Genomic DNA, 25307 nt, shown 5'->3' with positions numbered 1-25307 from the left:
AATTGGGATTACACCCTTGGATAATCCGATCAAACAAACAAACAAACAAAACATTAATCAAAGCCTACTACCAAGACTCCCCTCGGACAGGAAGAGGAGTAACCGTCCAATTGTTGGTCTTGGCCTCAGGCCCCACAAATTGTATCTCTGCTCTGCTGGAACCCTCTCCAGCTTCCACCATACTGACATCCGCAAATAGCCTTTCAAAACTCTGATTGAGGTCTTCATTTATTCCGATCAAAGGTCCTCGAATCTTTGGGATTGCTGACCCCTTGGTACTAGCTTTAACAAAAGACCTCGAGAGGCGTGGTACTGGTTTAGGCAGAAACCAGACCCTCTTCTTCATTTTTCGCGCTTGCTTCCTGTCTGCTGGGGTTGGTTTGAACCCCAACCCGAAAGTTTCCAGATTCTTAGGAAGGGAGACAGGTTGGACTATCCCTTGAAGTTCAACTCCCAGGCCTTTTCCCGGCACAAACCCATTACCCAGCATCTCCGATACCATCATGACTGTTGCGGCAGCTACCCTAGGGTGCGGGATGATTTCTCCTTCAGAGATTTTGTTGGCCGACCCTGTATCGAGAATCTGGTAGACCCAAGGACCCTTGTCATCAGTGGTCTCTATGAAAGGCACAATGGTTCCGCCCATGGTGCATGTCGTATCCTCGCCGTGCAACACGACCTCTTGTCTTTCCCACTCGAACTTCACTGTCTGATGTAGGGTGGAAGGCACCGCTTTAGCTGCGTGAATCCAGGGTCGTCCTAACAGCAAGTTGTAAGATACCGTGGCGTCCAATACCTGGAATTCCATGGTAAACAGGACCGGGCCAATGGTTAGTTCAAGTACAACATCCCCCACAGTGGCTGTTCCGTTTCCGTCAAACCCTCGGACACAGATGCTATTCTCCCGGATTCTTCCATGGTCAATCTTTAACTGGTCCAGGGTGGATAATGGACAAATATTGGCGCTTGAGCCGTTATCCACTAATACTCGGGTTACCACCGAGTCTTCACATTTGACAGCTAGGTATAGAGCTTTGTTGTGCTCCGTACCTTCCACCGGCAGGTCATCATCTGAGAATGTCACTCTGTTCACCTCGAAAATCTTGCTAGCAATGGTTTCCAGGTGGTTTACAGAAATCTCACTGGGTACATGAGCCTCGTTCAATATCTTTAACAGGGCCCGACGATGTTCCTCGGAATGGAGGAGTAATGACAATAGTGAGATCTGGGCAGGTGTTTTTCTCAGCTGCTCAACCACAGAATAGTCTTGTACTTTCATCTTCCTCAGGAAGTCTTCAGCTTCTTCTTCTGACACTGGCTTCTTGGTTGCCACTGGGTTTATTTTTCTTAACTCCACCGGAGCAAAGCATCGACCTGATCGAGTCAGCCCTTGCGCTTCACAACTGACTTCTTCCACCTGTTTTCCTTGGTATGTCACCACTGCCTTTTCATATTTCCAGGGCACAGCCCTGCTGTCAAGCATTGGCAGTTGGACCACCGGCTTTATGATCACCCGTTCTCTACATACCCCTTTCAACACGACTGCCGATGTGGGCAGGATCCCTGGTATTACCAACTTGCTTGGCTCGGGTTTGCTTGCTATGGCGGACGGGTTCTTCCCCCATATTACTACCGGCTTGACGCCTTCTCCCTGCGACTGTACATTTGTTCCTCCACTGGTTAAGACTTCTTTTGGGGCAGCTTGGATCATCATCACTGTTTGTGAGGGTTTTCTTAATTCACCTCCCTCACACACCAACTCAATCATGTGAGCTTCGTGGTGCGCTGGCAGCGGGTTTTGGTTGATGTTAGGAGCCTCCGGTGTCTGGACCTCGATCTTATTGGTGTCAATAAGATCCTGTATGGCGTGCCTTAACTTCCAACACTTCTCGGTATCGTGCCCGAGCATCCCTGAACAGTATTCACAACTGATTGAACGATCCAAATTCTGAGGCGGGGGATTTGGTTCCCGAGTATGGACGGGACTAACCAAACCCAATTGCCGCAGCTTGTGGAACACAGCGGTGTAGGTTTCTCCCAGTTCGGTGAAGGTTCTTTGCTTCCGCAACCTGTCATTTCTGGCATCTGGATTTCCCCGGAAACCTGCCCCTGAAGGATTTCTATATGCCCTTGGTGGAGGGTAAGTGTTTTGTGGTGGTGCATATATGTTCTGGGGAGCCGGTGCGCGCCATTGCGGGCGAACCGGAGGCTGAGTGTATACCTGGGCTTGGTGTACGGAACAATGTGGTTCTCGAGGTGGATAGAAATTTTGTGGTGGGTTGTATGGGTAGTTTGACCTGTGAGGCCTGGGTTGGTTGTAGTGCGGCCTGCCAGCCCTGGACCAACTGCCTGCCTCGATCGTGGCAACCTCTTCTTTCTTTCTTCTTAGCGCACCTCCCGTGCCGCTTTGAATAGCCTGGGTTGTGGCCTTAAGTGCCGAATAGTTTAAGATCTTGTCCGACCTCAAACCTTCTTCTATCATGACCCCTATTTTGACCACCTCGTTGAAAGATTTTCCAACCGTTGTCACCAAGTGACCAAAGTAGGTTGGATCCAATGTCTGCAAAAAGTAGTCTACCATCTCTCCCTCTCTCATGGGAGGATCGACCCTAGCTGCTTGTTCTCTCCAGCGGAACCCGAACTCGCGAAAACTTTCCCCGGGTTTCTTCCCAGTCCTCAATAACGTGAGACGGTCAGGGACTATCTCTAGATTGTACTGGAAATGACCTGCAAAAGCCTGTGCCAGATCATCCCACGTGTACCACCTGCTGAAATCCTGCCTGGTATACCATTCCAGCGCAGATCCGCTCAGACTTTGGCCGAAGTAAGCTATCAAAAGCTCATCCTTGCCTCCTGCCCCTCTCATTTTGCTACAGAACCCCCGCAAATGTGCCATGGGATCACCGTGCCCTTCATATAAATCAAACTTGGGCATCTTGAACCCAGCCGGGAGTTGGACATCTGGGAAAGGGCACAGATCTTTGTATGCCACGCTGACTTGATTGCCCAGCCCGTGCAAGTTTCTGAAGGATTGCTCCAGGCTTTTGAACTTTCTTAACACTTCATCCTGTTCTGGGGCCTTAACAGGCTTCTCAACCTCTGCCGGTACTTCCAAATGGGGATTGTAAACCTGTGGTTCCGGTGCGTGGAATGTAGGCTCAGGGGGATAGTACTGTGTATCGTGAGCCTGAAACAATGGCTCACTGGTCGTTCGCTGCAAAGGGGCTGATGCAGGTCCCACAAAAATGGGAATATTGGACGTTGGGAGAGGTTGATGAGGTGGTGGAGCTTGGGAATCATGAGGGCTTCTTTCTTGTTGATAGAGGGGGTTTGGGCGGCTTGAGGAAGGGCCAGAGTGAGGGTACTCCGGCACGTGTCCCAGTGTCTCAGGGCTCTTTTGCGTTTTGGCCAGGGCTAGCTGCATTGCATGCATCTCCAGTCCCATCCTCTCAATCTTTTCCATTGCCTCTTTTAGCAACTGGCTCATCGGCCTTTCTTCCTCATTACTATTCTCAGAAGTGGTCATGCTTGTTGCTACCGGTCCTTTGGATCTGGTTTGATATGAATGTGCTGCCAGAATTCTTTAACAACTAACTGTCTGGTATCAGACAACAACAAACTGGTTAGTGTTAGAGCTTAACAGATTTGATCATAACACATAGAGGATGCAATGCACCTAGGCAATTAATCGTTTCTACATGCCTTGCCTCAAACAACATACGTCATCCCGGTTTGCTCATTCATCCATTTTTAAAGTACTTTGGGAAACCCTGTGTTTTATTTTGTATTTTTATTTTTATTTATTAAAAGCGGTCGAATCTTATGGGGATTGCCTACGTATCACGTCCCCGCGTGAATCAGACCAGGCGTAGTTCTGCCTTAAAGTAAAGAAACACAAAATTCTTGTGAAATCGTTAAATTCATTCTCAAAATTTTGCTATTACAAATTACTTCAAGCAAGGAATAGCAATAGTACAGGACTCCACAGTTCTTAAGCCGTTTTGACTAAAAGAAAAGAAAACAACATATGGAAAAACAACAAAACCAAATAAACAAAACTCAACCAAAGATTAATTTTCCAACTTAGGGGCCCGCGAGGCATCATTCGGCCTTTCCGCGGCCCTTGGTGTGAGGTCTCTCTGCAGACCTTTCAACTCATTCATGATTCGGTGGACGCAACCCATGATGGAAACAATGAGGGTCTTCCGGGGCATTTGCTCGCATGCCAGGCATCTCACGTAGATGTAATGCCCAATCTCGTCGATCCTTCCTCGAATGTTGTCCCTTTCTGCGAACAAATGCCTTATCTGTCGGTTCTTCAATCCCAGTGTCTGCGCGTTGTTGGCAAGCTGATCCTGGAATATCTCCATTTGTCGTTCCATTCTGTTCATTGCATCGTAACATTGCCTTCTGTCGGCTTGGGCATTTCGTGTTTGCTTGAGGATCCTTTCTCGAAGAGAGGCATTCGTTTCCTTTAAGGTCCCGATGCTCAATTCATACTCCCTTATGACTTGTTGCAGGTGCTGCCTCCGAGCCATCGCACCGTTTGCCCACTTGGTTCGCAATTTTGCCGTGCTGGCCCTGGCTTTTTCCAAATCTTTCTGGCATTTCGCAACCTGATCCTTTAACCCTGCTATCAATCTTTTATCTGCCCGGCTTCTCAGCTGGCTATTAGCCTCTTTTTTCATTCTCCGGATCTGAGCTTTGAGGACCTCGCCTTCTCTGATTAACTTGTTCCTTTCTCCCTCGTGGGCGGCAGACTGTAATTGGCACTCAAACCTCATATCCTGAACTTGTTGCTTCAGTTTGCCTGCTTTGACGAGATATTCCTGCTCTTTGGCCAACCAGCCCCACTGTTCTTGTGAAGATTTGACAAATTCTTGCAGGTGAGGTCTTTTGGTCGGTCTTCCAGATGATGTCTCCCCTTTGTACCAGGCCTGATACCCGGGCGAAACTTCCCCTTTTGCCTGATTCATTACACAAGTATTTGCTTCTAAGTATTGACATTGGCTCCAAATTTGACGAACCCTTGCTTCAGGAAACTGGCCGTCGGGACTGATCTCGATTACCTGGATGCTCAGATCCTCGTTTTTCGGCACTATCTGATACCTCCCAAGTTGCCTTAAAACCCGATGTGGTGCGTATGGTTGAATGCTCTTAAGTCCCATTAAAAGGAAATGGGGCCTAGCTGCTGGCATGTATATGACTTCGTCGATCGATAACCATCCTAGCGCCCATTGTATTTGACTGGCGTTGAGGGTATGGAAATATGAGGTCCATGCTGTGACTCCTTCTGGCAGGTGTCACACCTCCTTTTTCCGCGCCCGAGGGGGCGCAGAGGGAGTTTTTTCCAATTAAAGGACAGTCGAAACGGGATTGGTTTAATTATTTCAGAGTCGCCACTTGGGAGATTTAGGGTGTCCCAAGTCACCAATTTTAATCCCGAATCGAGGAAAAGAATGACTCTATATTACAGTCTGCGTACCAGAAATCTGGATAAGGAATTCTGTTAACCCGGGAGAAGGTGTTAGGCATTCCCGAGTTCCGTGGTTCTAGCACGGTCGCTCAACTGTTATATTTGGCTTATTTATCTGATTTTTAATACACTATGAACTTATGTGCAAATTTATCTTTTAACCGCTTTACTATTATTGTTTTTTTAAAAGAAATGTGAACATCATTTAAAACACGTCTTTGGACTACGTCACATGAAATGCACCCATAATCCGGAACACATTTTATTTGATGTTTTGAGATCGGATTTGGGTCGCATGAAATGCACACCCAAGTTTAAGAAAAATAGATTATTAAACACGCGCCTAAAGAGACTATCGTGTTATTATTTTGGGAAGGCCGTGAAATTCGCTAAACGGCCCTCCTGAATTCCAAGTAATTTAAACAAGTATTTACTGAGGGCCCCGCAATTTGTGTTTTTTGTTCGGCGAGGCTCATCTCATTCTTATTTTTTATTTTTTTTTTTTTTATTAAAGAAAAAAAAACAAGGCTAAAATAACTACATTTTTTTTGCTACTTTGCGAGGTCATGAGTTGTAGGTTAAACTTATTTGATGAAACGAATATTTTTCAGTGGGATTAAAATTACTCCTATGATTTTAACATTACTACTATACGTACAAACAACTCTTAAGACAGGCCTGTAGATAACAATAATCTTAATATGAAGAAACAAATTGCGGAATAGCTACTTAAAATAACGAAACAAAGGAAGAGACATTCAGCAAATCCGATACACAAACAGTGCATAGGAAATCTATATCATTTCATTCCATTTAAGCAAATATAACAAGTTTGGAAATGTATATGCACCTGTTTGAAGCAAGAACAACAACCAAACTGTCTCGACAGCTATCGGAAACCTCTCCAATGACGGAACAACGGAACCTCGACGTCAAGCTGAACGTACCAGACCTCGATGAACCAAAGTCGACCTCGACAGAAAACAGAACGCTCGGCCAAGCAGGCTCGCAGCAAACCCAGCTGCTTGCGAAAGATGAAACAACGTCGACGACTGTAAGGTCGACGCGAGGGGGCTGCTGACGGACGTTTGAACGGCGTCGACGCGAGGAGGATGAAGTAGAAAAAGGGGTCGTTTAGACGCGAGGAAGGAGCAGCTGTGCGTTGCTTGGAAGCGCAGCAACGACTGCTTGTTGGACTAACAATGGCGGAAGTGTTGGGTTTTGTTCGGGCTGTGCGTGGGGGTGGTGTTCGGACGATCGAGCTGGGTCAGTGGTGGTGGGTCGTTGATGCTGCAGCTATTCCGGCGAGGAAGCAACAACAGCTGCTGCGTGATAGCGGCGGACGTGGGGGGTCGTTTGACTTGAAGAAGTCGGAAATGGTGGTTTTACGTGAGGGTTTTGGAGTAGGGTAGTGTACGCCGGTGGTTGACGAGGGTGGTTATGGCGTCGGGTGGTGTGGTTTGGACGGGGGTGATGGAGGAGGAGGTTCTGTTGGTTTTTTGACGATCGGGGGGGGGGCCTCAGTAGGGTTCTCTTCCGTTTTTTTTTCTGCGTCCTCTTTTTTCTTTTTAGTAGGTCTTCTTCTTCTTCTTTATGAAGAAGAAGGTCTACAGTACCTGTTTTCTTTTTCTTTTTTTTTTCTTTTTTTTTTTTCAAAATTCCCCCCAGCCCTTTGTGTTTGTCCGTGTATTTAGCATGGGCTTGTCAAGAAAAATGAGCCCCACGCGTGGTGGGGTTCAAGGTTTATGTCCCCCACGCGTGGTGGGGTTCCCCATGTGTCCCGGACACGGTTATTATGGGCTAGGTCCGAAAATTAGGCCTAAAACCGGGTAGTTTGAACCCGAATATTATTCTTTTGCCCGGACCCGAGAAATAGGAATACGTTGTTTAACTAGTCCTATGTAAGCAAAATAACTACCGAAAATAAGACTAGTATTTAACAAAACAAAACTATATATTTTTAAATATTTTTCAAGATTTTAAAATAGCTACAAAAATATTAATAAAACTATTTTTTTGTAATTTTCGTAAATATTAAGATAAAATATGAAGTACTATTTTTGTATTTTTTCAAAGTTAAAACGACTATAAAATATTAATAAAACCATTTTTTGTAATTTTCGTAAATATTAAGATAAAATATGAAGTAATATTTTTTGTATTTTTCAAAGTTAAAATAACTATAACATATTAATAAAACTATTTTTTGTAAATTTTCGAATTTATATAAAGTACCAAAATACAGTGCAATTTTTGTATTTTTCAAGTTTATGAGAGATACATAAACTAAAATTTATATATATTTTTTTGAAATTTTCTTTTTGCGCCGAAATAAAGTAAAAATAGTTAAAATGACCGTGTTGGACCCAATTTCACATATTCACGCTAAAAATGTGAAAATTCTCGGGGAGGGTCAAAAATCACGTGCTTACAGCTGCCCCTCTTTGACTGGAAACACGAAGAGTTTTCCGACAAAGAACGACTAGAGACGTGTTTTTGACCCGACCATTACTTGGACGGACTACACTTAAGGAAAGGGAGGGAATGTGACCGAGCCCTGGTACCTGAGCTGCCTACATATCCTTGGTTATACAGGAATCAGGCCACGTGTAGTTCGGAAATGAGAGAGATGGTAGAGTGTACCGAGGTGAAGAGCCGATCGAGGTTCCGTTCCGTTGAGGTTCCGGTCCGCGGTCCTGTCATTACAACAAAAATGAAAACTGAAAAAGACTAACTAAGTCTATCAGCTACTAGTTACAAGGATTCCTATCTTTAAGTCTTCTGAAACTTGGTCTTGAGTCTTGAATGGTGCTTCATACAGACTTTGGATTTGAACCTTGATACTTGCTAGTTGTAGGCGCTAGTTCTTGAGCAGATCACATTTGTTCTCCTCATCCGTGCTTCGGATTCATTCATTTTTCTCTTTTTCCTTTTTCTTTTTTTTTCTTTTTGTTTTTGTGACTAGCTTTTGTTGACCCTCTCAGACTGTTGACTCGCATTCTTGGGGCGAGCTTCTTGTTGCTTCTATCTTGGATTGAGTGCTGGGGATTTTTGTTGTGGCTTTCTGCCTTCCAATGGGTTACGGCCTGACTTTGAACGATCCCGCTGTTCTGCAGGCGGACCCCTAACTTCTTCAATCTTTGACATATAACAATCTTTTGCTCTATAGGCAGGCCCCTGACAATCAAAACAAACAAAACAAACAAAATTTCCTAACCCAGTTTTCACTGGGAAGGTTTGTGAGTCGTTAGCAAAATCGTAGCCAACTGATACTACTGATGCAGTGCTGAGAGTGAACTAAACACTAGATTAGGATGTATTCCCTCTTCTTTTTTTTTCAAAATGTTTTTTTTTTTAGCATCTTAGGAGAAAGATTCATCGGACTAAGATTTTGATCCTAGGAGAAGGTTCATCAGACTAGGTCATTTTTTGGTATCTCAGGAGAAAGATTCATCAGACTGAGATTTGATCCTAGGAGAAAGATTCATCAGACTAGGTCATTTTTTGTTTGTTATCTTAGGAGAAAGACTCATCGGACTAAGATTTTGATCCTAGGAGAAGGTTCATCAGACTAGGTCTCTTTTTTTTTGTTTTTTTTTTGGTATCTCAGGAGAAAGATTCATCAGACTGAGATTTGATCCTAGGAGAAAGATTCATCAGACTAGGTCATTTATTGTTTGTTATCTTAGGAGAAAGATTCATCGGACTAAGATTTTGATCCTAGGAGAAAGATTCATCAGACTAGGTCATTTTTTGTTTTTGGTATCTTAGGAGAAAGATTCATCAGACTAAGATTTGGATCCTAGGAGAAGGTTCGTCAGACTAGGTCTCTATCTTAGGAGAAAAATTCGTCAGACTAAGATTTTGATCCTAGGAGAAGGTTCATCAGACTAGGTCTTTTCTTTTTGGTATCTTAGGAGAAAGATTCATCAGACTAAGATTTTGATCCTAGCTCAGGAGAAAGATTCATCAGACTGAGATTTGATCCTAGGAGAAAGATTCATCAGACTAGGTCATTTTTGTTTGTTATCTTAGGAGAAAGATTCATCGGACTAAGATTTTGATCCTAGGAGAAAGATTCATCAGACTAGGTCATTTTTGTTTTTGGTATCTTAGGAGAAAGATTCATCAGACTAAGATTTGGATCCTAGGAGAAGGTTCGTCAGACTAGGTCTCTATCTTAGGAGAAAAATTCGTCAGACTAAGATTTTGATCCTAGGAGAAGGTTCATCGGACTAGGTCATTTTTTGTTTTTGGTATCTCAGGAGAAAGATTCATCAGACTGAGATTTGATCCTAGGAGAAGGTTCGTCAGACTAGGTCATTTTTTATTTTTGGTATCTCAGGAGAAAGATTCATCAGACTGAGATTTTGATCCTAGGAGAAGGTTCGTCAGACTAGGTCTCTATCTTAGGAGAAAAATTCATCGGACTAAGATTTTGATCCTAGGAGAAGGTTCATCGGACTAGGTCATTTTTTGTTTTTGGTATCTTAGGAGAAAGATTCATCAGACTAAGATTTTGATCCTAGGAGAAGGTTCGTCAGACTAGGTCTCTATCTTAGGAGAAAAATTCGTCAGACTAAGATTTTGATCCTAGGAGAAGGTTCATCGGACTAGGTCATTTTTTGTTTTTGGTATCTCAGGAGAAAGATTCATCAGACTGAGATTTGATCCTAGGAGAAAGATTCGTCAGACTAGGTCATTTTTGTTTTTTTTTTTTTTTTTTTTTTTTTTTTTTTTTTTTTGTTTTTTTTTTTTTTTTTCTTCAACAACCAATTAGGAGGAAATGCGTCTCCTACGGGTGAAACTAAAATGAACTTAGGAGGAAATGCGTCTCCTAGGGGGTAAAACTTAAACTTAGGAGGAAATGCGTCTCCTATGGGTAAAACTTAAACTTAGGAGGAAATGCGTCTCCTATGGGTAAAAGTGAAACAAACCTAAGAGGAAATGCGTCTCCTATGGGTGAAACTGAAACAAACCTAGGAGGAAATGCGTCTCCTATGGGTGAAACTAAACAAACATAGGAGGAAATGCATCTCCTATGGGTAAAACTAAACAAACCTAGGAGGAAATGCGTCTCCTATGGGTAAAACTAAACAAACCTAGGAGGAAATGCGTCTCCTATGGGTGAAACTGAAACAAACCTAGGAGGAAATGCATCTCCTATGGGTAAAACTAAACAAACCTAGGAGGAGATGCATCTCCTATGGGTAAAGACGTGGAATGTATTCCCTTATTATACAGGTGGGCGCCTAATGGTAAAGACACAAAATGTATTCCCTTGTTATACAGGTGGGCGCCTGGAATATGGAATGCACAGACAAAAGTATTCCTCTCGTTATTCAGGTGGGCGCCTGTTTAAACTAAGACATAAGAGTATTCCCTTGTTATACAGGTGGGTGCCTAGAATATGAAATGCACAGACAAAAGTATTCCTCCCGTTATTCAGGTGGGCGCCTGTTTAAACTAAGACATAAAAGTATTCCTCTCGTTATACAGGTGGGCGCCTGGTTTTAAAACTTGAAATAAAAAGACTGAAACCAACATATCCTATTTGAGGGCGGATGAACCCAACAGATCCTATTTGAGGGCGGATTAACCCAACAGATCCTATTTGAGGGTGGATGAACCCAACATATCCTATTTGAGGGCGGATGAACCCGACAGATCCTATTTGAGGGCGGATTAACCCAACAGATCCTATTTGAGGGCGGATTAACCCAACAGATCCTATTTGAGGGCGGATGAACCCAACATATCCTATTTGAGGGCGGATGAACCCGACAGATCCTATTTGAGGGCGGATTAACCCAACATATCCTATTTGAGGGCGGATTAACCCAACATATTTTTAAGACTTGAAAATGTCTTACCTCGAATACTTGCTGGGGATTGGGATGAATTTTCCCCCTTTTTTCATTATTATCTTTTTTATTCTTTTTTTTATTCTCTTTTTTTTCTTTTTGTTTTTGCACAGCTTCTTCCTTCGAAGACTACCTCCCTGGATTTACTTACCTGTTGGGGGGTAAAATGTTATCAGCTGGGGGTACCTGACTTCCAGAAAATTTTCTAAATGGAAGGAAAATTTTCTGCCCCAGTTTGATAATATCCCTTGTGGCATGCGTTTCTGCCTCAATGTCATTTCCCTTACCTGTTTCAAATCAAACAAAATTGTTAGTTTAAAACGCGGTGGTTGGTTGTGATACTCCCAACGGGGTGGCTTTTCCTCTTTTCCTTCCTTGCTTTGCATTGCACAACTTGTTGGGGACGATTTTATTTGCTGGGGTACAATCCCTTTCTGATGGGGATATCCCTCTTCTTTTGTGGCATAGCTCGGAAACTGGCATTTCCCCGACCTTTTAGTCTAGTATGGATTTCGCCAAATCATGCTCACTGCTTTCCTTGCTTTGTCCATGGGCCTTGGCCTTGAGGTTTATAACGCTTGTCAATCCTTCTGTCAATTCCCTTTTGCTGGGGATATCTGTATTGACACTGGCCTCGCGTTTGTTCCCTGCTGACTATACCCCTTGGATGTACTAGTCAGATCTCATTTTTGGAAAGCTGATGGCCTATTCGAAGTCACTTCATACTTGTTTTGACCAGACAGACTCTATTGGGGATTTTTCTATGAAAGGAAAAAGATAAAAGGGAACAGAATAAAAAGACAAAGGAAAAAAACATGACTCTTTTAACAAAAGAAACTATAAATAAAAACCCTATCAAGTGCAGATGCCGACTCTAATGGCCATGACATGCATATGGGGCCTATCCTTTACCGTCAATCCTCTTTCAAGATCTTCGATTGGCGATTCCCCATCTGATTCTCACTCTTATTCGACTTGTAGTGCCCGAAGGGTTTTCACTATCAAGCCTCTCTCATTTTGGTTTTCTCTCAGCTTTCATCGCCTTATGGTGCCTGTGAAGGTTTTCACCGATAAGACTCTCTCATTTGTATCACTTTCCAGCTGGGGATTTGGAGTGTCGCCGGTATGACTCTTTCTGCTGGAGATTAGAGTCCTTTCTGCTGTGGAACAGAATGTTATGTTCGCCGGTAAGACTCTTCATTTGTCCGACTCGGCATTTTTTAAAGACTGATCAGAAGGTCTTTCTTTGGACCGTAATGTGGGTTTTGGATAGGCTAGAAAGAAAAGGTATAAAAGGCTCAAAAATGCATTAATTTTGGGTTATTAGTTACAACCTTCGGAATTAGATTTATTTACATCAAACGCAACATATGCCCCAGTTTCTTGCTTGGGGATATTTTAATTGATTTCTTTCATTTTTCAAAACTATGACCGAGCCGTGAAGCGCCTACGTATCCTCTTTGAGGAATCAGGTCAAACGTAGTTCCCAATTCCTCTTTTTCATTTGACTTTCTTTTTTTTCGTTATCATTTTTCTTTTCTCATTTTCTTTCTCTTTTTCTTCTATTCTTCTTTTCCCATTTTGTTGTTTTCTTTTCTTTCTTTTCTCTTACGTGCCATGCTCGTGTATTTTATTCGTTGCTACTAATTCCGAACGAGGGGTATGAAAGAAAATAAATAAAGCTCAAAAGGGGTAACGAAGGATAAAGTGTTTGGGTAGCAGAACAAAATGCCTTCGTCATTCCAGTCTTCAAAACATGCCAAGTGCAAACAACACAATTTAAATTTGTACTCTCTTTTGAGGGTGCTGGACTTGACAATTATATTCAACATTTGTTTGTTCATCTGTCACTTCTAAGCACCGCTGGGCGATACTCTCATTATCATGAACACCCTTCATGCCAATTTGGCGAATCTTGGTTTTAACGGTTTTTCTTCATATTTTACTTGCCCCAGTTCCACATGACTCGAGCTCTGAATAATCTCAAACCGTCCTTATTTTCTTTAAATGGTCTGGTCGCCTTTCCAGGGTTTTATGATTAACTTTAAAGACTAGGCCCAAAGTGTGTGCGCATGTCATGTCCCTAGAATCGGCATTGAACGAAATGATAACACGACTAAACAAAAGGATGATTGGGAATAATCAAAGACCGACTTTGTATTAGACTACCGGCGAAATGGTTTGAATAATAAAACAAACAAAACAACCAGAATAAAATCCTAACACAAACTGGACAAAATTTAAACAAACTGCTATGACAAAATGGAAAGATAAGAAGGTTTGACACAGGACAAAATCCAAATTACAACCTTAATAATCCGGACAACAGAAATGACAACAAAATAAGCCACCACAAGCTTCTCTCTTGCTAACCAAGGAACGGAGCGTCCTCCCACTTTATCAAACTTGGCATCTTAGCCACTGAGCTTTGCATTAGTATTGTCAAGACCATTGCCAGCTTCAATATCATCAACCTCCGTCAATAAGTTCCCAATAGGACTCGAATGCTTCCATCATCAGGCCTGATCCCCGCAGAGTGTGCATCAGGAGGTGCAAGTAAAGGATTCTGGGTGTCATTGTCCGGCTTACCACAAACCCACCACCTTAACTTATTTGCAAAACAAACAGGTTAGAATGGACTCAGTCGGTCCTCATTATTGACAACATCTTTTCTCTTTTTCTCTTTTTTCGATTTTTTTTCATTTTTTTTTCATTCTTTTTTTTTCATTTCTTTTTTTCATTTTTTTTTCATTTCTTTTTTCATTTTTTTTTTCATTTCTTTTTTTCATTTCTTTTTTTTGCTGTGGTCGAATCTTATGGAGATTGCCTACGTATCATGACCCCGCATGAATCAGACCTTGCGTAGTTCGGACTCAATAAAAGATAAACAATAATGAACATTTTTTCTTTTCACTTTTCATATTAAAACAAACTGGGTTTCAAAGGTTTAAAGATGACCTACCAATCTTGAAAATCAAACAACCCGCCTATTTTAATCAAAAGATTTATAAACTCAGAAACAAAAGGCTAACTCCCTTTCTCTGTTCGACAAATGCAACCAAATGGTTATTTTTTTTTTTTTTTTTTTTTGTTGCCACTTCCAAATTTCACATGAATTTTGAGGCCGGGGAGGATTATTTTATGACACTTTTAACAAACTTGTCCATTCTTTTACGAAAATAACCTTTCGACAACTGAAAGATACTCTAAGGCTATTTCGGCAAGAACGGTTTAAGGCGCGGCCGAAACTGGCTCGGCTTATTTTATTTTTTCATATTCTTTTTGACTAAACATCCAAACGGCATTCACCTGACCGTCGACTCTTTGTTTTTTTTTCAAATTATAATGAAAACCTGGTGTTGCAAACACGGCCCTTCAGCGCCTCGGGGACGAAAATTTTGAAGGCTGTGTGGGTCCATATCTCAAAATGACCCAAATATGGCTGTTTATGCCAAGTCAGCCTTCCGGCGTCCCTTTCGGGAACATTCGGCTATTTATGACAAAACAGCATCACCTGACTTATTTATAACTCTTTTTATCGTTTTTTCAAAATTAGAAAAGTCAATATTGCGAACACGGCCTTTCAACGTCTCGGGGACGAAGATTTTTAAGGCTGTGTGGGTCAACTGGACCAAATCTTAAATATGACCCAAAGGTGGCTGTTTATGCAAAGTCAGCCTTCCGGCGTCCCTCTCGGGAACATTCGGCTATGTCTTGATAAAACAGCGTCACCCGACTTCTTTATGACAAAATTAAAATTTGACATATATTTTTTTTATGATTATTATTAATTAATTGTTTTTGGCTTTTTAGCAAAAGATGGGGTTGGACCCGATGAGGGTTGCCTACGTATCTCACATCCGGTGAGAATCAAACCCGCGTAGTTCGGGCAAATAAGCTATTTTTGAGAAGACCCTTTTCCATTTCTATTTTTTTTATTATTATTTTTCACCACGATCAAATAGACTATTATTTAACAAACAAACAAATTAACGAAAAACATAAAACATTCCTTCTTTTTGAGAAGGTGGGGTTGGACCCGATGAGGGTTGCCTACGTATCTCACATCCGGTGAGAATCAAACCCGCGTAGTTCGGTCCAATGAACTACTTTAAAAGAAGAAAGGAAGCATTTTTGATTGATTTTCTTTTTACAAGAAACACTTCTAAGATATATTTTGGAATTTTCATTTGCTCTTTTTTTTTATTCTAAAGAAGAAGAAGAAAATGTTTTTTGTAATTTTGCTTTTGGTACAAGAAATGCTTCTCAAAATGTTTTTTTTTTGGATTTTGATTTTTCTTTTCATCTTTGAAAAAGAATCAAAATATTTTCGGATTTGTTTTTTTTTTTTTTTTATTATTATTATTATTATTATTTACACAATTAGCGAGACTTTCTAAAGAAGTCAATAATGGAAAATATATTCGGATTTTTTTTGTTTTTGAAAATTGGGGTTCTAACAACTTCTCTAAACCTTTGGCAAGACAAATGTACTTGCAACACATGAAGATATATATACATTTTGGAAATAAAGGAAAACTTTTTGGATTTGTTATATATAACATATATTTGCAATAATTAAACCCCTTTCAACGCCCGACTCTTTTTATTTTTATTTCTGGCATTTTCATAGACAAACAAAATAAAATAAAATAAAACATTTTTTTTTTTAAAAAAAACAAACTCTTTTTCATTTTCATTTAATGGCAAAACAAACTATTTTCTTTAATATTTTTTTTAAAAAAAAACAGACAGAACACTGATGATTTTTTTTATTTTTCCTTTGCTTTTAATATAACAAACTAACAAGACATTTTTTCATTTTCAAAATTTCGGCAGAGTTTCGACTCTACTCGGACTTCTATGCTATTATTTTCTCCTCTTTTCCACAATTTTCTAATTTGTGGATGATGATGAAAACATACACAATCAATTTTTTTTTTGAATTTTCAATGTTTTTATTTTATTTTATATATATACATATATATTTTATTTTTTTATATTTATTATATTTTCAAAATGTGGCATGGGGGACATAGGGAATTTCAAGACTTCTCGAATTCCGCAAATGTTCCCCATGTGCTTTTTCCAAAAAATGAAGCGTGGGGGACATGTGGATTCCAAGACTTCTTGGATTCCACAAATGTTCCCCATGTGCTTTCCCAAAAATGAAGCGTGGGGGACATGTGGAATACCAAGGCTTCTTGAATTCCACAATGTTCCCCATGTGCTTAATTAACATAATAGCATGCTTATCAAAAATAGTGCAACTTTCTTATTTAACGCGATCAGCATGATAAGGAGTGTTATTTGTTCTCAACTATCATTGGTCCGCCAAATGACCCATTCACCCTTGAATAAATACAACATGTAGCACATAGGATGCCAAAGATGGTCTATTATTTTTCCGGTTGCTTGTCCTAGACGGACCCAACCCCTGTGTTGAGTCCCCTAAGTCAAATGCACATGATGCAAATAAACGCTCCTACTAGGGATCCGGCATGAAGCTGAGTTATTCTAAGTTGATAACCTGGGTATTTGTTCTAGACCTGGCTTACCCGAGCGGACAACTCGAGCCAAGGATGGGAGCTGTGTACCGGTAACCAAAAGGCCATCCGATTTTGCAACTCCTCCGAATCCTCGTTCTATTTTGGTATATGACACTAACAGAAAGAAGCCACGACCAGCGTGCACTCCTCAAGAGAGAGAAGAGAGGGCTTTCGGCACAGTTTTATATTTACAGTTCAAATAATATCAAAGCGGTAAAAGCAGCATTTAGCACATTAGGATCAAAACATGTAATAATAAGATAATAAATAAAGCCAAATAATAACAATTATTCTAAGCTCGAATTCTTAACCCTGAACCAGTGGTTCTGGGTCAAAAAATCCCCAGCAGAGTCGCCAGAGCTGTCACACCTCCTTTTTCCGCGCCCGAGGGGGCGCAGGGGGAGTTTTTTCCAATTAAAGGACAATCGAAACGGGATTCGTTTAATTATTTCAGAGTCGCCACTTGGGAGATTTAGGGTGTCCCAAGTCACCAATTTTAATCCCGAATCGAGGAAAAGAATGACTCTATATTACAGTCTGCGTACCAGAAATCTGGATAAGGAATTCTGTTAACCCGGGAGAAGGTGTTAGGCATTCCCGAGTTCCGTGGTTCTAGCACGGTCGCTCAACTGTTATATTTGGCTTATTTATCTGATTTTTAATACACTATGAACTTATGTGCAAATTTATCTTTTAACCGCTTTACTATTATTGTTTTTTTAAAAGAAATGTGAACATCATTTAAAACACGTCTTTGGACTACGTCACATGAAATGCACCCATAATCCGGAACACATTTTATTTGATGTTTTGAGATCGGATTTGGGTCGCATGAAATGCACACCCAAGTTTAAGAAAAATAGATTATTAAACACGCGCCTAAAGAGACTATCGTGTTATTATTTTGGGAAGGCCGTGAAATTCGCTAAACGGCCCTCCTGAATTCCAAGTAATTTAAACAAGTATTTACTGAGGGCCCCGCAATTTGTGTTTTTTGTTCGGCGAGGCTCATCTCATTCTTATTTTTTATTTTTTATTTTTTTATTTTTTAGAGAAAAAAAAAAACAAGGCTAAAATAACTACATTTTTTTTTGCTACTTTGCGAGGTCATGAGTTGTAGGTTAAACTTATTTGATGAAACGAATATTTTTCAGTGGGATTAAAATTACTCCTATGATTTTAACATTACTACTATACGTACAAACAACTCTTAAGACAGGCCTGTAGATAACAATAATCTTAATATGAAGAAACAAATTGCGGAATAGCTACTTAAAATAACGAAACAAAGGAAGAGACATTCAGCAAATCCGATACACAAACAGTGCATAGGAAATCTATATCATTTCATTCCATTTAAGCAAATATAACAAGTTTGGAAATGTATATGCACCTGTTTGAAGCAAGAACAACAACCAAACTGTCTCGACAGCTATCGGAAACCTCTCCAATGACGGAACAACGGAACCTCGACGTCAAGCTGAACGTACCAGACCTCGATGAACCAAAGTCGACCTCGACAGAAAACAGAACGCTCGGCCAAGCAGGCTCGCAGCAAACCCAGCTGCTTGCGAAAGATGAAACAACGTCGACGACTGTAAGGTCGACGCGAGGGGGCTGCTGACGGACGTTTGAACGGCGTCGACGCGAGGAGGATGAAGTAGAAAAAGGGGTCGTTTAGACGCGAGGAAGGAGCAGCTGTGCGTTGCTTGGAAGCGCAGCAACGACTGCTTGTTGGACTAACAATGGCGGAAGTGTTGGGTTTTGTTCGGGCTGTGCGTGGGGGTGGTGTTCGGACGATCGAGCTGGGTCAGTGGTGGTGGGTCGTTGATGCTGCAGCTATTCCGGCGAGGAAGCAACAACAGCTGCTGCGTGATAGCGGCGGACGTGGGGGGTCGTTTGACTTGAAGAAGTCGGAAATGGTGGTTTTACGTGAGGGTTTTGGAGTAGGGTAGTGTACGCCGGTGGTTGACGAGGGTGGTTATGGCGTCGGGTGGTGTGGTTTGGACGGGGGTGATGGAGGAGGAGGTTCTGTTGGTTTTTTGACGATCGGGGGGGGGGGGCCTCAGTAGGGTTCTCTTCCGTTTTTTTTTCTGCGTCCTCTTTTTTCTTTTTAGTAGGTCTTCTTCTTCTTCTTTATGAAGAAGAAGGTCTACAGTACCTGTTTTCTTTTTCTTTTTTTTTTCTTTTTTTTTTTTCAAAATTCCCCCCAGCCCTTTGTGTTTGTCCGTGTATTTAGCATGGGCTTGTCAAGAAAAATGAGCCCCACGCGTGGTGGGGTTCAAGGTTTATGTCCCCCACGCGTGGTGGGGTTCCCCATGTGTCCCGGACACGGTTATTATGGGCTAGGTCCGAAAATTAGGCCTAAAACCGGGTAGTTTGAACCCGAATATTATTCTTTTGCCCGGACCCGAGAAATAGGAATACGTTGTTTAACTAGTCCTATGTAAGCAAAATAACTACCGAAAATAAGACTAGTATTTAACAAAACAAAACTATATATTTTTAAATATTTTTCAAGATTTTAAAATAGCTACAAAAATATTAATAAAACTATTTTTTTGTAATTTTCGTAAATATTAAGATAAAATATGAAGTACTATTTTTGTATTTTTTCAAAGTTAAAACGACTATAAAATATTAATAAAACCATTTTTTGTAATTTTCGTAAATATTAAGATAAAATATGAAGTAATATTTTTTGTATTTTTCAAAGTTAAAATAACTATAACATATTAATAAAACTATTTTTTGTAAATTTTCGAATTTATATAAAGTACCAAAATACAGTGCAATTTTTGTATTTTTCAAGTTTATGAGAGATACATAAACTAAAATTTATATATATTTTTTTGAAATTTTCTTTTTGCGCCGAAATAAAGTAAAAATAGTTAAAATGACCGTGTTGGACCCAATTTCACATATTCACGCTAAAAATGTGAAAATTCTCGGGGAGGGTCAAAAATCACGTGCTTACAGCAGGTAGGTTTCATTAACTCTGGTATAGAACTCCTCTATGCAGGTCTTTCCTGCGGATCCATGGCTCAGAAACGGGGCTCGGTGACATAGGTGTTCGGTCATCCACATTTGCAACAACAAATTGCAACCCTCGAAAAAGCTTCCTCCGGCTTTGCAAGAAGTGAGTGCCCGGAATATATCAGCTACTATCATGGGCGCCAACGTACTATCACTCTGTGTGAGCAACGTACTGACGACCCCTGCTATCTTTATGTCAATATTCCCATCTTTTCTTGGGAATACTAGTAGTCCTAAGAAAGTTATCATGAAAGCAATTCGTCTATGTTCTTCCCACTTCTGGCGATTACCTTTGCTGCACAACTGGTTTTCTGGCTTGTCGAATCCTCCTATGTGACCATATCTTTGATATATGAAACTCATGCTGCAAAAACCTTTTGCCAAGTCAGGGTTATGAATTGTTCTGACTATCTTTAAGGAGTCCAGGAACCGGTGTACTGCCACAGCTCTCGGAGCAATCAGATATTTGTGCCTCAAAGGAGTCTCAGCGCTGCCGATATACCCTGCTATTTCTTCTAAAGTTGGGGTAAGTTCGAAATCTGAGAAGCGGAAGACATTGTGCGCAGGATCCCAGTGGGGGACTAGTGCCCTTATGATATCTCCTCGTGGCCTGATATCCAACAAACTCGTGAGGCCTTTCAGATACTTCTTGATTTCGTCATGCCCCTCTTTGCCCAAATCATTCCACCAGAGCCGCAATTGGAGGGGAATTTTATTCATGATTGAAAATGGTTCATTCGGAATCGTGCTCATTCTGCACATTTATTAATAAGATTTTAACAAACGACACTTATCCTGCTAAAAGCAAAAACATATGCGATTTTTTGAATTTTGAATTTTCATGTATATATATATAAAACTTTCTAAAGAAGTCAATATATATTATTTTTATTGTTTATTTGTTTATTTATTTATTTATTTCTTTTTTTTTTTTTTCGAAAAACTGGGAGCCTGAAAGGACTTTTCTAGACTTATAACAAGATAAATACTTTTACCATAAGTAAAGATATATACATTTGGAAATAAAGCAAAACTTTCGAATTTTTCATACATATATATACATATATTTGTAACAAATGATAAAAGTAAAGACAACACAAGACTTTTTTTTTTTTTTTTTTTTTTTTTATTATTATTATAAAAAAACAATTTTAAAAATAAGATTTTTTTGATTTTTATGATAAGACAACTCTATATTTCCATTGATATAATGAAAAATAGAACAACGACTTTTCAAAATTTTGGCCGAGTTTTGACAGTATTTGTTTTTTTTTTTTCAAAATCAATTCCCAACCGTTATTTCCCCCTTTTTTTTCACAATATTCCAAATATCAAAACACCGGTCAGCATGCGGGTATGAGACAAATAAATGCACGGAGAACAGTGGGATGCACCAGAATGGTCTTTTCATATCAGGTTGCTAGTCCTAGACGGACCCAACCCCTGTGTTGAGTCCCCTAAGTCATATGCAACGTGATGCAAATAAGCGTTCCTACTAGGGATCCGGCATGAAGTCACGTTATTCTATGTTCAAAACCTGGGTCGGTGTTCTAGACAGTGTACCCGAGCGGACAACTCGAGTTGAGGAAGGAGCTCCTTTCCGGGAACCAAAAGGCCAGCCGGCTTAGAAACTTTCCGAACCTCTTTTATTTGGGGTATGACACTAACAGAATAGGGAGTCTCAACCAGTAAGCACATCCCCGGAGGTAAGAAGAGAAAGGTTTCGGCACAGTTTATATACAGTTCAAATAATATCAAAGCGGTAAAAGCAGCATTTAGCACATTAGGCTCAAAACATGTAATAATCAGATAATAAATAAAGCCAAATAATAACAATTATTTTAAGCTCGAATTCTTAACCCTGAACCAGTGGTTCTGGGTCATATCCCCAGCAGAGTCGCCAGAGCTGTCACACCTCCTTTTTCCGCGCCCGCATGGGCGCAAAGGAGTTTTTTCCAAGTAAAGGACAATCGAAACGGGATTGGTTTAATTATTTCAGAGTCGCCACTTGGGAGATTTAGGGTGTCCCAAGTCACCAATTTTAATCCCGAGTCGAGGAAAAGAATGACTCCATATTACAGTCTGCGTACCAGAAATCCGGATAAGGAATTCTGTTAACCCGGGAGAAGGTGTTAGGCATTCCCGAGTTCCGTGGTTCTAGCACGGTCGCTCAACTGTTATATTCGGCTTGATTATCTGATTTCATACAAGTGTGAACTTATGTGCAAAATTTAACTTTTAACCGCTTTTATCATTTACTGTTTTTATCAAGAATTGCAACGTTGTGAAAATGTATCTCGAACCACGTCACAATCAATGTACCCGTGGTCGTCGACACACTTTGACTCCGTTGAGATTTGGATTTGGGTCACATCAATGTGCACCCGAGTTTAAGGAAATTAAATTATTAAAGGCGCGCCTAAAGCGACTAGCGTATTTATTTTGGGTAGGACCGTGGAATTTTACTAAACGGTCCATCCCGAAGTCTAAACAATTTTTAAAGCAAATATTTACTGAGGGCCCCGCAATTTGTATTTTATTTGGCGAGGCTCATCTCATTCCTTTTTTTTTCTTATTTTTTAAAATGAATTTGCAACGTCATGGACACGCACCTCGAACCACGTCACAATCAATGTACCCGTGATTAGAGACACATTTCGAATCCGTCGAGATTTGGATTTGGGTCACATAAATGTGCACCCAAGTTTAGGAAGGTAAGGTTTATTAAAGCGTGTCCTAAAGAGACTAACGTGTTGTTATTTTAGGAGGGTTGTGAGATTTGCTAAACAACCCGTCCGGGAAACTAAATGCTTCAATGATTTACATTTAACAAGGGCCCCGCATCTGCGTGTTTTGTTTATTTTCATCGAGGCTCATCTCGTTCTTATTTTAAAAGGATATCCTATAGCAACTACGTTTCTTGTCGTGTTCGTCTCTATCAATTGAAAACGGTAGACAGTCCTAATTAATTACATGATTGCGAGTTTACTTATAACAGGATTTAAAATGCTTTTACAGAATAATAAAATGTGACTGCGATTATGGATAACTAGCCGAAAATTATGGGCCCAAACCTAGCTCATGCGAGATGGCCAGACTTAGGCCCCCTTTTTCGATATGGGCCTAACTGATTTGTTTCGATTTGGGCTCGGCCTTCATGAGATTGAGGCCTAGGACTGATTCTTTGTTCTGTGAAATGAGTTTATCAATTTATATGGGACAATCTGGCAAAAGGAGAAAGAATTTTAACTAAAGTGGATAGTTTTCCTATTTGGCTTACATTAGAGAATATATTACACCCTCAGACTAAGTCTAAAGGTACAACTTATTACACTGGGAATGTTTTTTTTTTCACCTAACAGCACACATACATGACTAGCATGCATTAACCTGCATTGATACACTAAGCATGTAGGCTACTTCTATTATCCAAACAAAAATGTAACTACTATATACTACATGACATTTAACACAACAGTCCACGTGTATATAAACAATCTGCAGGTCCTCTCTTTTGCATTTATGTTCAAACTCTCAGTTACATTAGTGGTATCGATTGTGTACCTGGTAAGGAGGACAAAGAAGAAAGGAATGATCAGCTAAGCAATATGCAGTGAATACAGCAACAGCAGATAACACCAACAACACAGCAACAACAACCAGCCACAATGATGAAGCTCACAAGTGGTCGAGCAACAAACAAGCAGTCCCAGAAACAGAATGATGAACCAACAGAAAACCAGAGTATTCAATATAACAGCACCAGCAGTTCAACAATCACAAACAGCTCGGCAAATAACCAACAACAATTAGCAAAGACAGCTTGGCCAACTTGAACTCCTAAGCAGTTTTCAGACAGTGTTTGGTTACAATATTCTGAAAATTTCTTTTTGTTTTTTTTTTTTCTTTCTCTCCAGACTCAAAAATGTCCAGCCTAAGACCCTTAAACTTCAGCCCCTGTTTTAGTTATCAAATGGCCTATTTATAGGCCAAATGCACCATTACAGCTGAGCTGCCCTGCCTGCCAATTGGCAGAATGCCCATACTCTTTAAGCCCATGCTCAGCATGCTTGGTGTCAGCTCCCTTTATTCCCCACGCCTGGTTTTGTTTAATCCAGAATTATGGGCTCATTTGTTTATTCATTTTGAGCCCCCATACCCTTGTGTCTTGTTCCCCCATTGGTATTAGTTTAATCCTAAGTTAGTACCCTTTTTGTCAGCTCACTTAAACTAATTACTTCTGTTCTTTTTAAACACCCCAGAATACCCCCGTTAACCTTGATTATTACTGCCCCTGCCTATTGCAGCATTAGGGCATTTTTGCACTGATGAAAACTCGAACTCAGGACTGCCTAGACTGAACCCTTTTAGTCATTTTTATAATGCCAACAGACCATTTCAAACATTACTAGGTCATCCAGCCAGTGTCCGAGTTTAATTAGTTATGTGAAACTCCTAGCTCCTTCGATCCATTAGTTATAGAAAACTAATCGACGACATTTATCGAGTCGACTACACTAATTATAGCAGGTAATAATCGATCGCTCACATAAACAATACGTTTAGGGACCTAAAGGGCATCAGACAATTCTGTGTTAAATAACTGGGAACCTATATAAGTTTATTCATTTGACGACCAATCTAATCGAACAGGTTCATCACAGAGTACATTCAGAATACAAATAGAAGACAAACGACCAAATAAAAGGTCTTTAACAGAGATGAAAGAAATCTGGATGAAAAATAACAAAATAACAAACAAACACAAAGAGATATGCTGACAACTTATTTGGAAATAAAACAAAAGAACGGAAAACTTACCAAAACGTTTAAACCAAACAGACCCAAATCAAACTTGACTTCGAACTTTTGAGGCCGAACAAACTTTAATCAGGGTGTTCTCACATGAGAACACCTTGGTTAAGGTCTATTAGACCTCAAACCTATGTCAAAACTGGCCGGGTTCCCAGGTGCATGTGTTTCAAAAGTCTGGATTTCCAGATCTGGATTTTTGGGAGTTGTGGGTGGATTCGGACCAAACCAAGCTTGGTTTGGTCACGAGGAAGGTCAGGAGAGTGTCTAGCATGAAGATGGGGTGGTTTGGCATAGGTCCAGGTTCGACTCAAATCTTCAAACGAAGATTCGAGACGAACGGAAGTGATTCGAGGCTTGTGGTTAGTGGATTCGTGTTCAGGATGGTCGGGTGCATCGGGGGTGTTATTTTGGTGGTCATCGGAACTGTGGTTGCCAGGCTTATGGTGGGAAACCTAGGCTGCTAGGGTTTGAGAGGAAAGGGAGCCTGGGGAAGATGGTGAATAGTGGCCGAGGGGGGGGTGTGGCTTGGGGCGTGGGGTAAGGGGGTTAGGTTTATATATGTATTGA

The sequence above is a fragment of the Nicotiana sylvestris genome, chromosome 5 (assembly GCF_000393655.2).
Source record: "Nicotiana sylvestris chromosome 5, ASM39365v2, whole genome shotgun sequence".
Classification (NCBI taxonomy): domain Eukaryota; kingdom Viridiplantae; phylum Streptophyta; class Magnoliopsida; order Solanales; family Solanaceae; genus Nicotiana; species Nicotiana sylvestris.
The sequence above is the reverse complement of the archived record's forward strand: the minus strand, read 5'-3'. Positions refer to the sequence as shown.